The sequence below is a fragment of the Triturus cristatus genome, chromosome 2_1 (assembly GCF_964204655.1).
Source record: "Triturus cristatus chromosome 2_1, aTriCri1.1, whole genome shotgun sequence".
Classification (NCBI taxonomy): Eukaryota; Metazoa; Chordata; class Amphibia; order Caudata; family Salamandridae; genus Triturus; species Triturus cristatus.
The window spans coordinates 537,244,023-537,259,636 of record NC_140581.1 but is presented as its reverse complement, the minus strand read 5'-3'; positions in this window follow the sequence as shown (position 1 = coordinate 537,259,636).

Here is a 15,614-nt window from a genome sequence, read left to right as displayed (position 1 = left end):
GTGGGTCAGTACAGGCAATGGCCAATCATCAATGTCGGGGATACACACAAGGGGGTAATAGGAGGAGATTTAAGGACCTGCATGAGTAAACTCCCCACTTGTAAGATTAAACATAAAAAGAGCCCATGGGTCCAAAACAGATGTCTGAGGGGCGTGCGGACCATGACAACCATGCATGGGAGGGGTATCTCTGTTAAGGACAGTTCCCCTCACACACCAGAGGTGTCATGCTTCATCATGGGTACCTCTTTGCATCAGGAGCCTAGTCTTGACACGGGCTACAACCCCCTCGCTGCGAGGGAGGAGCTCAGGGATGTTTTATATTGGTAAGGAGGGTTATTCTAAAACCCTATGTGAGCTTGGTGTGTTGTGGGTGAAGTGCAGTGCTAGAGTGAATGTGCTTAAAACTGACTACAAGGTTAGCTGTGACAAGCTTTATTCTGCTACCTTGTGACAGGATTAAAAACAGACACCTAGTGATGTAACTGCCGACATTAGAGACAGTTGCATTAGGGTGCGATCAACATGTTTCGGCCTTGGGAACTATCAAAGTGTCAAGGCTTTCATCAGGATCAAGTAAAAGCTACTGCAATCAGTGAATAAGTGCAACTATAAATAGGTGTGAAAATAACAACAACGGCGGTGTATAATACTGAACCAGTGGTCCTGTAGTTCAATAGATTCACCGATGCAAACTGTGATAAAACAAAGAGACAACATTTTGCGCTGTTTGTGTTATGACAAGAGAAGACATATATTGCATTGTTGTGCCACAGCACAACAGGCAACCACTGCAGTTAAATCACTTAACGTGGTCAAACCACTATATACACATGACAAGTGATTTAAGGATGCAGGACTCACCTACAAATGTTAGGAAGGTGTCCACATCTGTCCTGGGCTGTGAGCCAAAGCTACATATGCCAACCCAACCTAATGGAGACAGGTGGTGGCGTTAAGGTAAAGAAAAAAAGAGGAGAGATGGTTCAAAGTTGTAGTAGACGAGCCCCATAGTGCATGAGCAATCATCAGCATGCGTTGGTGAAAGAACATATGTGCAAAACTGACCTAAATGGCTGGTGTACACACTGCGCTGTGTGATGTATGTTGGTCAGTAAGCACTCAACAGTATGTCACAGAGAGTAGACAGACCGTGAGTGCCAGATAGAGCATGGATGGGGCTGAACCCTCAGAAGAATGGCTCAAGTGGAGCAACCCTGTCGGCTAGAACAATGAGGCATCAGGTTAACGTGACGTCAGTATACTATTGATGCCAAATGAAGGAAGAGAATTGCCATCATGAAAGCCCAAGCAGGCTCGTAAAGTGGAGTGACAAGCCAGCACCATGTGCACGTGTCAGCTACTATGCATCAAAGCGCTTGAGCTCGAGCGGACCCCCTGGACAGGGGGATCGGTGATGACTGCCTGTCCGGAGAGAATATAACTCACATGGAGCCTCAAAATAACAGCGGTCACGACTGCCTGCCCGGAGAGAGTATTACTCACGTGGCGGAATAACAGGGTTAAGGGGAGGAGATAAACTGGCCAAGAAGTGTCAAACTGGCTTGTAGGGAAGCCAGGACCTATATGAGGTAATGATCGTAATAGAGCTAAGCCGTGCCAACAAGTTTGACACGCCAGCAAGCAGGAAATGCAAAGCGAAAAATGCCAAGTGCAATGGGAAAAATGACCGGGGTCAAGGGGAGGCAAGTGAGCCTTTGGTATGTGGTGCAGTGTCGGCTGAAGCAGGGAACAGACTAAGCGATACTTACATACAGACATAGCGATACTTACCGCTCAGCATGAGCGTGGGTGCAGGGGTCATATGTCCAACCGACAGGGAGGAAACTCGTTCAAGTCAGTGCGCTTATGTGGCAAGTGTGTGTTGGACCTTTTGGGCAATAATTGGGGGTTAAGACATAATTTCCCAGAAGCCACCAGGTTCTACGGCAAATCCAGTTGGAGCTGGTCAGTTGCGATCAGCAGAGATTTAGGTCTTCTTGCTATTTTGTGATCCTGGAGCTTAACGGGAAGCTAGCTAACTAGCTGTTGGAGTCCACTCTTCTGTCCTGGTATACGTGGGGAGCAAGTCCAGACTTTGGGTTGTCTCTTTGGAGACTCAAAATGGGTATAACTTTATGGAAGTATCTATGTATTTATTTGTCTTCGGGAGTTTTGTAACAAACTGCAATGGAATGGGCATCCCTGTCAACGAGCAAGCATCTTTCTAAAGTCCCTAAAAGACTTTCTGAAAAAAATCTGCAAACCATGCCACACTTGCCACTGGATACCGGATAAGAAATAACCTGCGCAATTAATATAATTGAAAACTGTATTCAGTTTTACATCCACACCTAAATGTGGATGTCACTATCCTCTTCTTGTAGGTTTTCATTGGCTAATTTTAACTCTTTCTCACGTAACCTTTTCTTTCAAATGAAACCGTTGTACAGAATTATTTTATGTGGAATTCCCTAAGTGGTATGGTTTGTTTGAAGTTGTTTTATATTTATGGTTGAGTTGATAAATTAAGGAGGAAACCCCCAAAAGCAGAACTGAACCAACATTTTAGTAACAAAGAATAATCCTAACAAGGGTTACTGCAATATAAACTAACGCATTAATCAAAAGGTTCCTGTAAGAAAGGGCGCAACATAATAATGTTCAGCAGAGGTGATTTTTCTCCCTTGCCTCAAGCAATTTAGTTCTGGTATGTAAAAGAAGACCCCCGCAGCCCACAAGTTCTTAAGTGCTCTGTCCCACTGTAAAAAGCATGCCACATCAACGCATTACGAAGAAATGGAGGCCCCCTCTTGAGAAGACATTTAGCAAAGTGCTTCCTTGTTTTACTAAATGAAGACCTTTGACTCTAAGGAGTCTTTATTTAACCTTCCCTGAACGTTGAATGTAGCTAAAGCGAGAAAATGTTCTTTAGTGACGAAGAAATACTGGTACTAATTAGAGGAATATCAAAATATTATCTGATATTATTGCTACTAAAACAGGGTCCACTGACCTTAAAAGTGTTGTCCTTGAACACTTTGTTTAGTAATATAACTTTTAACGCCGTGCACATTGTCTCGCAGCCACATCGGAGAGCTAGGCGGTCTGAAACGCTGCCAGTCGCCTTAGATATCAGGGCTCCTTATTATGGGAGCAGTGAAGTCAGTTGTGGTTCTTATGCCCAGAGAAAATTGCTTCTCGAATTCAGGGAATGTAGTGGAACACATTTCTCCCAGCAGAAGAACGGTGATGGCAATCCTGGGGCTCTTGAATTACTGTGTGTTGTCCTCCAGGCTGCTTTTCTTGCCCAGGCGAAATTGTGGAAAGGGTTGCCAGAAAGGGGGGCAGACCAGTTCACAAATGCTCAATTGATCATTCAACAACATGGCTGCACTGTCCTACATGTGTTAATGCAACTAGAGAGTGATTCCTTATGTACATGGTTGGCAAAAAATGTGGTATGAGAAATGCACTCAAGTACATGGCAAACTGAATAAATCAAATCTGCTAAAATCTGAATCAAATGTGAATTGCCTGGCAATTGGAGATGTTTAGTTACTCTCAAATTTATGTTACATTATGTGTATTTGTGCGGAGCACTATCACCTGCAAGAGTATCCTGGTGCTGAGCAGGTGTGTGTGCCTAGCCCTGCCTGTGGTACGTTGGTTAACTGAAAATCCAGGTATTCAGTTTTTTGAAGAATTCAAGAAGAGGGCTTGGTGCTCTGACGTGGAGTGGGAGTTAGGAGAGATGTAAGGAAACTCCTTTCCTCCTAATCTGGCTCTGTGTATGTATGGGATGTGTGCGAGTAGAAGTCTTGCGGAGCAGAGGTGATTGGGTGTTTGGTAGGAGAAGAAGTGATACGTGGAGCCTAAGTTGTGTAGTGACTTGAATGTGTATTTCACAAGTTTGAAATGAGCTTTTTTCATGTATCAGGAGCCAGTAAAGCTCGTTGAGGTGTGGTGTGATGGGAGTTCTGCCAGGGAGGTTGAGGATGAGTCTGGCTACCAAGTTCTGGATGGATTGCATCTTCTACTGAGTTGCTTGGGGATTCTGGCACAGAGGATGGATGGATGCTACAGAAAAACAGTTTTTTTTTTTTGTAGCAGCATGTGCCCCGGTGCATTTGACTATGCTCACTCCCATTAGTACTGAGTAAGCAAGAGTTGATTAACCTAATAGGTTTGAGGTTTGTATGGCATGAGCAGCATAGATCCGTATGCCATAAAATCTTGAAACATATTGGCTTTGACAGTGCTTATTCTTTCTTTGATAAGCCAGCAATACAGGCTCCCTACTCTGAAATTTCAGGTTCCCCATATAATAATTGACACCTCTTGTTAATGCAGCCTTTTGAGCCTGCATCAGGTTGCACTCTGTAGTTTTCCCCTCAACATTGAAAGCATGGGCTAGAAATCACAGCACACAAAGACCTTCACTGTAAGTGGTTGGGATTTTTAATCCCACAGAATTACTGATAGCGGATATACTGGTAAATCTAGGGTTGGAGAAAATCCAGTGCATTACAAGTTGAACACTGAGGGGCATATTTACAAGGTCTGGCTCATCTCTGCAAATCAGCAGGGATGCGCCAGAATAGATGCGGCACACAGTTCTCCCCTTGCGCCACCACGGATGCGTCGCATTTACAATGCGGCGCACCGTGGCGCAAGGATAGGCAGATGCGTGTTGCGTCTTGTGGCGTAAGGGCGGCGCACTGCTGGAGTAGTGTCGCAAGCGTGATGGAACTCCTGCAATGCACAGGGGACGCCCATACTTAACGTGGTACGTCACTCCTTACGCCTGCTTGAAGCAGGCGTAAGGGTTTGACGAAGCGGCATCGTAAAACTGACTCAGTGAAATCTTGGAGATTTTACTGAGTCAGTTTTACGAGGCTTTCCTATTAAGGAACGCCCACATGAAGGTTTCATGTGGCGCAGTGCTTTACAATGTGACGCATCTGCCTAGATGTGTCACATAAATGTGCTTAGAAACTACGTTTAAGGACATTGGAAAGATCGATGAATAATTTTCAACTAGCATTTAGAGACGATGTGTCAGGTATAAGAGAATGTGCTTCAAGAAAACCAAGAAAGATCAAATAGATACATAAATAAAAGTTTCTCATTATCGGAGGTGATGGAAGAATATTTGTAGTAAGCAGGATAAGCAACTGCAAAGGAGATGTGAGCTTAAATGTCCAGTAAAAAGGAAGATTATTTCAAGTAAAAAAAAGATGGAATATCTCTCTCTTGGTCCATTGAGCTATATTAGAAATGGGGGTCTCTAGTTGGCAGAGGTAGGTACCTTTGTCCTAATAGGGACCCTTGCATCTAGTCAGGGTAAGGGGGCTACATTCCAAAAATAACCCCTTCTCACCCCCATGGTAGCTTGGCACGAGCAGACAGGCTTTATGTCAGAGGCAATATGTAAAGCATTTGTGAACACACACAGCAATATAGTGAAAACACTACAAATGGATACCACACCAGTTTAGAAAAATAAGTAATCTTTTCTGAACCAAACAAGTCCAAAACAACAAAAATCCACAATACAGTAATACAAAATATGACGTTCAAATGGATGAAATAGTTCAGTTCAAAGCACATTGCAGGTACATCACTTTTCACACAAAGTACCTTGGATGCGTCGCGCACACAAACAAAAAGGGCAGCAGTCAGTTCCTTTCACTCAGGGAAGGTGATGCGTCAGTTCTTTGCTCGGGGAAGGTGATGCGTCGGCTCTTTACTGCTGCGCAGGGGAGGTGATGAGTTTGTTCCTTACCGGAGAGGAGGTAATGCGTCAGTTTCTTACTGCATGAGGAGGTGATGCGTCGGTTTCTTACTATGTTCCCCAACGAGGCGACAGTCTTGGCACTTCGATGCACTGCGATGATCCAGGACAATGCGTGGGTTCTTGCAGCTGCACAGCAGGACTTGCGTCAGAATCGGTGTGGCGATCTCGGACTTCGGAGACCGGTGCACTCGATGTGGCGATTTCTCGAGCTGCGGCAGGCTCTGTGACAGTTCCTTCGTTGATGCGTCGGTACAGGTGTGGATGCATCACGCTTCTTGTTATTGCGTTGCTTTTCCAGCTCCCAAGAGCAAGAACAACATCCAGAGGCTACAGTCACCTCTTGGCAGGTCAGAACTCCCAGCATGGAAGTTCAGGGAAGCTGGGGGTGAAGTCTTTGTGTCCCGAGACTTCAGAACAGGAGGCAAGCTCTTCCTAAAGCCCTTGGAGATCATCCTCAAGCAGGGGACACAGCAAACAGCAAAGTCCTTTTCCCTTTTCTTGGCAGAAAGTAGCCACTGCAGGCCAACCTCAAACAGCAACCAGCAAAGGGGCAGTATTCCTCCTCAGTTTCCTCAGCTATTCTCCTTGGCAAAGGTTCCTCTTGATTTCTCAGAAGTGATCTAAAAGCCTGGGGTCTGGGCCCCTCTTTTTATACAGTAAATTTCTTTATTCTCTGTAGGCAGAGAGTATCTGTGCCCTGGCAAAACCAGTTATGTCCTCACTGGTGCAGCTTCCTGGCAGGAGCTGGACACAGCATTGTGGAAGGCAGACAAGGCCTATTCAGGTGAAAGGAAATCTCCTTCCCCTACTCTAAACGCAGTCCAGGTCTTTTCAGGCCAGCCCTGACTCATCCAGACTCTCTGGAGCCATGGCACCAACCCAGCCCCTGTCACTCCAAAGCCAGACGGTCAATACACATCCTAGCAGTGGCACACTGGATGGCTAAGCAAGAAAATACCTACTTTCTAAAAGTGGCATTTTCAAACACTGAATGCAAAAATCACCCTCACTAAAAGATGCATTTCAATGTTTTGAGTTCAGGGATACTAAACTTTATTTTCCTAACCTGTTCTCAGGGGTAGTTGTGTTTATAAGATGTTAGAAACAAACTTCCCATTCTATCCTATGGGAACAGGTAGCCTTGCAACAGTGAAAAAACAAAATTGGCAGTTTTTCACAATTAGGACATGCCACACACACCAGGGCATGCCCTACCTTTCACATACACTGCACCGTGCCCACAAGGGTACCTTGGGCCTACCTTTTGGGTGACTAACATGTAAGAAAAGAGAAGGTTAGGGACTGGCAAGTGGGTGCACTTGGCAGGTCGACATGGCAGTACTAGAGTGCACATAGGCTCTGCAGTGGTAGGCCAGAGGTACATTTACAGGCTGCCTATGTGGGTGGCACAATCAGTGCTGCAGGCTCCCTGGCAGCATTTGATTTTCAGGTCCTGGGCACACACAGTGCACTGTACTAGGGACAGACTAGTAAATCAAATATGCCAATCATGGAATCCAAAATCCAAGAGAAGGCCCTGGACTGGACCACATCCTTCCTCTCCGGCAGAACCCAGAGCGTCCGCCCCCCCCCCTTCTGCTCCAAAGCCACCGACATCATCTGCGTCGTACCCCAGGGCTTATCCCTGAGCCCGACGCTGTTCAACGTCTACATGGCCCCCCTTGCTCACGTCGCCCGCCAGCACAACCTCAACATCATCTCCTAAGCCGACGACACCCAGCTCATCCTCTCCCTCACCAAGGACCCGCACACTGCCAAAACCAACCTCCACGAGGGAATGAAGAGGCAGCTGACTGAAGCTGAACTTAGAAAAGACAGAGGTCCTCATCCTCGGATCCATCCCCTCAGCCTGGGACGACTCCTGGTGGCCGACGACGCTCGGAACAGCACCGACACTCACCGACCACGCACGCAACATAGGAATCATCCTCAACTCTTCCCTCTCCATGTCGAAACAGGTCAACGCCGTCTCCTCCTCCTGCTACAACACCCTCCGCATGCTCCACAGGATCTACAAGTGGATCACCACTGAGACAAGAAGAACGGTGACACAGGCCCTCGTCAACAGCAGGTTGGACTACGGCAACGCACTCTACGCAGGAATCCCGGCCAAACACCTGCGACGACTACAACGCATCCAAAACGCCTCCTCCCGACTGATCCTCAATGTCCCCCGCCGCAGCCACATCACCCCCCACCTGAGAGACCTACACTGGCTCCCCGTCGACAAGAGGATCACCTTCAAGGTGCTCACCCACGCTCACAAAGCACTCCACAACACCAGACCAGCCTACCTCAACAGCAGACTCAGCTTCTACACCTCCACCCGCCAGCTCCGCTCCGCCAGCCTCTCCCTCGCCGCCGTCCCCGTATCCAACGAACGACCTCCGGCTGCAGATCCTTATCCTTCCTCGCCGCCAAAACTTGGAACACCCTCCCTACCCACCTACGACAGACCCAAGACCTGCTCACCTTCAGAAGACTCCTCAGGACCTGGCTCTTCGAGCAGTAGCGGCACCCCTTGAGACCCTCACGGGTAATTAGCGAGCTTTATAAGTACAATAATTGATTGATAACAATAATTTACAAAGGGAGCACTTGCACTTTGGCACTGAACAGAAGTGGCAAAGTGCCCAAAGCATCTAGACCAGCAAAACGCAGTTCAACACACAGCAAAAACACAGGAGGTAAAGGCAAAAATACAGGGGAAACCCATGCCAATGAGTCCAGGTCTAACAAGCTACAACAAGATCTAAAATATGTGAACAAGTTAATGATTATCAGGGGCGATATGGCCAGGGAAAGTTGGGTAATTTATTTTCAGAGATCAATTAAATAGATTGTCAATTCAACATTAATCCACTAACACACACAAAACCCACTCTTGACATTTACCATATAGAAAAGTGCTGCCGTGTTTTAGCCTACCAAACTGTGCTGAGCTGTCCTGAACCGGCATTGGTGCACGCTGAGCCAGATATACCAGTCACTTTATTGACTTACACATTTACATACCGTTCGTTTTATTCAGGTAACCTTATTTACATTGAACTTCTTTCCACCGCATTCTTTTCATTCTTTTCATTTTTTTCATTTCTATGATTCCGTGACTACACCAACAGCTACAACATGGACCGTACAATTTATGAACGTTTCTGATTATGTACGCGTAGTATTATTGTGGTACGCATTACCGCACTCACAATGATGCAGTCTTTCTTCACATTCTATCACCACGTGATTTACCCGTAATCGTATTTTTAACACCCGGAAGTAATTAGTTTTTGAAACGGGATGAGAGGTCCCACAGCGGAACCCGACTGAACTCACGTTGCGGTAAGATTTAACATATGGCTGCCGTCTTCACGGTCTGTATAGCACTAACAACAACGTTCGAACTTCCCGTTTGCTAAATCGTAAATGAAACCATTTTTATTTCAGAAAGCATCGTTTACTTCTAATTATGTTGTGGAACTTCATGACATGCTGTTAGGATTTCAAGCAATCACTTAGAAAGGTCAGAAATCATTTGTTACCGTTTATTTCCCAACACCGTTTCACTTCACTGCACCGGAGTATTTGTTCTTCCATGAAAATCTCGCATGTATTTACTTTTTACCCCTCACAACTTTCTATGATTTCATGGGTATATCATCCGTCTTTTCTTTAAAGACCACTGCAACTGTTTAACTTCGTCAATACACACGTAATAGACGCACCGATTGAGTATGTTTACTGCAACCTAGCCCACGATTCATACACCCCTGTTGTCCGGTACTCTTCCCGCTCACAGCTTTTTGACATTCACAAAAAACTTTTTTGTTGCCAGCATGAAATCTTCAGAATATTTTTTATGATATTTGTTTTGTACCTCGCGATTTGAATAACGTTTTATGCTTTCAGAATGCAAGTCCCCTGACGAAGGGTTCGCCCGAAATGCATAGGGCTGAAACACAGGACAGAATATACAAGGATTGTTGAAAAGAACTTGTAAAATACTATGTGAGAAATAGCATGAATTTCACATGAATTTACCAAGAATTTGAATTAAAGAAAGTATTGAAACACACATTTTCACAGCCTGGAGCACCATTATTTGAAATTGCTAACATCGGAGTGCTGAGTAAGGGACGTTACTCCTACGGGAGATAACGCCTTCATTTCAAAACATCTTCACGTACAACACAAAACCGATTGGGAAAACATTCGGTACTTTGGGATTGCCACTGTGCCTGCAAATGAAAGAGGCGGGAACCGCACAATGAAATTGAGAAAACTAGAATCACGCCTCATTATTCGTTTTAAAACTAAGGCCCCGTTTGGTCTGAATGGGGATGAAGAGTTACATGTACATCTGTAACATATATGGCATTTGAACAATGGGTACTATACCCAATATTATTATCATTTTTCCCCCTACCTCTGTAATCAAAATGTTAACAAATAATCATTTTTGATCCAAGTTTGAATTTATACTAAAGTATGAATATGTTAATCACTTAAATATGGTACTATACCTGACTACAATTTGAATGATTATCGTACAAATTGGGGGTGCTAAAATGTCAACTATGCCTTTCAAATCCATTAACTATCTGAATTAAATGTGTTAAAACGAATAATGCGATTCTGAAAACTACAGATCCCAGAATGCCCTGCAAAGGCAAAAATCACTATATAAGGGTGAAACTGAAAAAAGACTCACTGAACCATGATAAAGAACATTTTTTGTTCGAAACGTTGGTGGTGGTGCCTGGTGGCGAAACTATGCTTAAATAAATAAGCTTTATTGAACTTATCACAATCTGGAGTGCGATGTAATTCTTGGTTTAACAGTATTATTTCGAGGTTTGTCTGACCTCGACATCAGCACCCGCTAGAAACGAGCGCACCAGCTGCAGACAGTTTGATGGAGAATATATATATATATATATATATATATATATTTTTTTTTACCTACTGGCAGTCGCCAGTAGGTAGTTAAAGTTAGGACCTATTTTCCAAAGGAAATCCGCAACATTCTATTTGGAATAACGTTGACGCCATTTGACGAATCTTCGCAAAATTTTCCAAACTTTTGGCCAGCTCCGGTCCGCTCCTATCCTGAAAATTTCACAGTGATTCATCAAGCGGGGGCCAAGAAAAAAAGGGGGTTTCCCCTTGCATTTTCCCATAGGATCTGTTGACGCAGCTACAGCCCGAACTGTTGAACAGAATTACACCAAATTTGGCAAAGAGGCAGTCCTCAGTTCAGATTCGTGCCTTTTGCTTAAATGGTGTAAATCCATTCAGTAGTTCCTGAGAAAATTAGAGTTAAAACGATAGATATATCTGGCCGGAGCCGAACCACACATCTCATTGTGAGATCTGATTGGCTGTCAGTACTTCATCCAAGAAGTGTTGGCAGCCATCTTGGGACCAATATACATGATAGCACCTCATTAAAAAGCATTGCAGTTAATAGAAGGTTTTAAGACTTTAGTTATATTATAAATCATTTGTTGATGGTACCATACTCATTTTAGGAATTGTGGTGTGTTCTAAGGTGATTTTACCATGTGAAAAAGCCTTCTGCTGGGATATCATGATTGAGAGAAAAATATTTTCTCATGCTTTTACCACAGAGGTTTGGAAGGTGATCTATAGGCTAAACTGAGAGCTTATTTTCTGTAAATTCACATTATCTTTTCTCAGTCATGTGAGAATGAAGTCTGACATTTTGATTGACTTCTCAAATCCTCTTCTATTTCATAAAAAAATTCTGACATGCAGACTGAAACATGCACTTTGAATACCAGCAGCAGACTTCCCTGGTGAGCAGTAGCTTTACTACAGTGATCTAATGAGAAACTAGAGTGCTAACATTCAGAATTTATGGCAAATGTGTGACACATCTGAATGCCTTCTTGATGGAACCAAAATAAAAAACAAAAAGTATTTCCTACTGAGGAGACTGCAGTAAATGAGGAAATTAGAAAACTTCATAGCAAATAAATCTCCCAAGATGGCCACCAGAGACAAAAGAGCCCAAATGTAGCCCAAATATCACCCAGATGTAGCCCAAGTATAGCCCAATGACGGAATGTCCCAGAGTGTTCTTAAGAGCAACTAGAGCGCTTACTGTCTTACTTATGACAAAAGTATGGCACACCTGAAGCCATCTTGATTGGAATAAATTGGTAACACTTAAAACATTTACTTTAAAAAGGAACACAATGAGGGGGTTCATTTTGCCATAGAAATTATGATTAGTGCTGAAGAAAGAAAAATTAGGGCACATTTTGAGTGACTTCTCAAATCCTCTTCTATTTGATTAAAAAATTCTGACATGTAGACTAAAACATGCACTTTGAATACCAGCAGCAGACTTTCGTGGTGAGTAGTAGCTTTACTACAGTGATCTAATGAGCAACTAGAGTGCTAACATTCATAATTTATGGCAAATGTGTGTCATATCTGAATACCTTCTTGATGGAATCAAAGTAAAAAACTGAAAGCATTTCCTACTGAGGAGACTGCAGTAAATGAGGAAATTAGGAAACTTCATAACAAATAAATCTCCCAAGATGGCCACCAGAGACAAAAGAGCCCAAATGCAGCACAAATATCACCCAGATGTAGCCCACATGTAGCCCAATGACAGAAGTGTGCAAAACACTTATTTTTTGTGTATTTGCAGTTTTATATAGTGCAGACTTGTCTGGTATTGGAGTGCTTTACATGAGCATTGGTTACATCACACAAGATCAAATTCATTTTGGTTGTAGGCATGGGGAGATTAAGTGATTTGACCAGAATCACAGAATGGTGAGCTGAAGCAGAAACTCCAACCTGGTTCCCCAGTTGCAAAGTCTGCAACTCTGGAAGTAACACCACATCCTCTCCCCTAGGTGCAACATTTAATCAAGTGGTCAACTGGATAAACAAACATAAAGATTACAAATAATTTAAAAGTTCTTTATCGCTATTTGAAAACTCAGAAAATATGTCCTCATTTTAGTTCTTTAGAGCACTAGCCATAATTTTGATGCAAATAAGACCCTCTCATATTTGTAATTTCTAAAGGAAATGCTCTAGGTATTACAGTTTTGATTACATCAAGATGACGTCAGGCGTTCCACACTTTTGTAATAAATATAGAATGTTAGCAATCTAGTTGTTCATTGGGAAACTGTTGAGAGGCAGAGGCCAGGGGCACAAACTCTGAAAATTGAAGGCAGGTAGGAGAGTGCAGAGGCAACAATTTGACCACACTGGGCAGGCAGGAAGGGCAGTGGCAGCACAACAGACTATGGAGGGCAGTGGAAAGGGGGGCAGGGGCAACAAACCAACAATACAAGACTGGCAAGAGAGGCTGTGGCAATATAATAGACCATTGTGGGCAGAAGGAAGAGGCAGTGGTAGTACAACTATACATGCCAACAGACCCGTTTCAGCCAGGAAACGTACAATGTTTTTAAGCTCAAATGGGCTTTATTTGATCTGTCTCCTGTCTACAATCTCCTCTTTTTCAATGTAACTCAAAGGGGAAAATCAATACCCCAGGTTTTTTTTTTAAATCTCCCTCTTACCAAGTTCAAAATGTTCGCAAGTATATTACATTGGATCATGGTAGGCAGGAGGAATTGGGGTAGGGACATGGACTCTGATAACACAGGACAGGAGGGACATGAAGAGGTGCACCAAACTGACCCTACAGGGCAGGCATCAGGGTTTTCAACAGCACAATACACCACAGAGGGCATGCAGGACGGGAGTGCAGCACAACAATCCATAGAAAGCAATAGGGGATGACAGGACCATGCACATGGACAACAGAGAATAGAGGGAAAAGAGGCAATGGTAGCTAGCTGACCATAATGGACAGACAGGAGAGAAAGCTGCAGCATAACAGACCATAAAGGGCAGGAGGGACGGATCAGGGGCCTTACAATGGAACAGACAAGCCAGGAGGGAGGGAGTAGGGGTCTGCACATGGAAACAGAGGGCTGGGGGCAAGGGAGCAGGGCAGGAGCAGCAAGATGACCATGGAGATCAGGCAGGATGGGCACTACAAACAAGACACACCATGGAGAGCAACAATGAGACTATGATGGCATACACACAGACCATGGAGGGAAGGTGGGAGGGGGTCAGGGGCAGCTAGCGGACCACACAGGGAAGGTGGGAGGGGCCATGGCAGCACAGAAAACCATGCATGGCAAGCTGGAGGGTTAGTGGCAGCACAATGGCTATGATGGGCAAGAAGGAGGGTGCAGGGGCATGCACAAAGGACCATGGAGGATAGAAGGGAGGGTCAGGACCTGGGCACAGACAAGAGAGTTCAGGGGAAGGAGCCTCACAACAGACCGCGCGGGGCAGACAGGAGGAGCAGTTGCAGCACACCAGACCAGTGAGGGCAGAAGGGTGTGGCAGTAAAATGGACCATGAAGGACAGAAGGAAGGGGATAGGGGCATGGCATGTGGACAGGCAGGGTGGAGGTGGCAGGGACAGGTTACAGTCATCTGACAATGCTAGGCAGGTGGGAGGGGAGTGGCAGCTCATCAGAACACTCAGAGTAAATAGGAGTGGCAGGTCCATGGAACATGGTGGGCAAAAAGGATGGAGCAGGGGCATGCACAAAGACATCGGAGGGCAGGGGGAAGGAGAATAAGGGCAGCAAGCTAAGCACAGCGACTAAGCAGGAGGTCAATGATGGGCCATAGAATTGGGCAATGGAGGGCAGGAGGAGTGGACTGGTACATCATGCTAAATGGAGGGCAGTGGCAGCACATCAGACCATGCATGGCAGGGGGGAGGAGGCTAATCCATGGATTCAGACAACAGAGGATAGGGAGGAGGTGGATGGGGCAGCAAGCTGACTGTTCAGAGAAGGTGGGTATGAGGAACTTTATTGTTTTTAATATGTGTGTCTGTGCGAACTACTTAAAATATGAACAAGTATGCAGCATAATCTCACTTTTATTCAGGAAGAAGAGGACGTTTGTGACTGTGACTCCGGGCTCACTTGGCAGAAGCACCCCCTGACCCTCCACCCCCCATAGCAAAATGTAATGCCCGTGAAAAGGGTAGGTGGACGCAGTGTTGTATAGAACATAGTCCTGAGAGCACAACTGAAAATGAAAACTAGATATAGTATATGGTATAAACTATGCACCAAAAAGTGTGAAATAAGATGAACCGGGGCGTGAAATATAATATGCAATACATTGTGTGCAATGACAGATTCATTGGAGAGCGCGAGATAGCACAGGCACTAGCGCGTGCTATGCGATATGCGCCTTGGAGTGTAATATGCACAGGGCAGTGTTGGGTAACCTAACTAGTCTCTAAAGTTGTAATATAAAATATGTGTTGGGGAGTGTAGCGTTGCATTTGCACTGTGACAAAGATATGGTTCCCAGATTGTAATATGTATGGCATAGCGCTGTGCGTTATAACATAGGCATCGAGGAAGGCACGTTAGATGGGGCAATATAACCTGTGCGAAGGCAAGTGTGGCATGACATATTCACGGGGTGGTGTTACAATGCACATGCGCTAGAGAGTGTCATAGCATATGCACTAGCTGGTGGAATACAACACAGAGGTGTGTGGCACTCGGCGGGCACTGGTGGGTGTAACACAGCATTGGGCTCAGACAGGAGCACGCTGTGACTCTCAAGTGAGGTTTGTCTCCTTTCCAGAGAGTAAAATAAAAAGTATTACACATCCAATGGTGGATGTGTGTTTTATTAACCGTGAGGGGGGTTTCTTGCATAGTTTGGTTGGATTTTTGTCGAATTCCCTTTG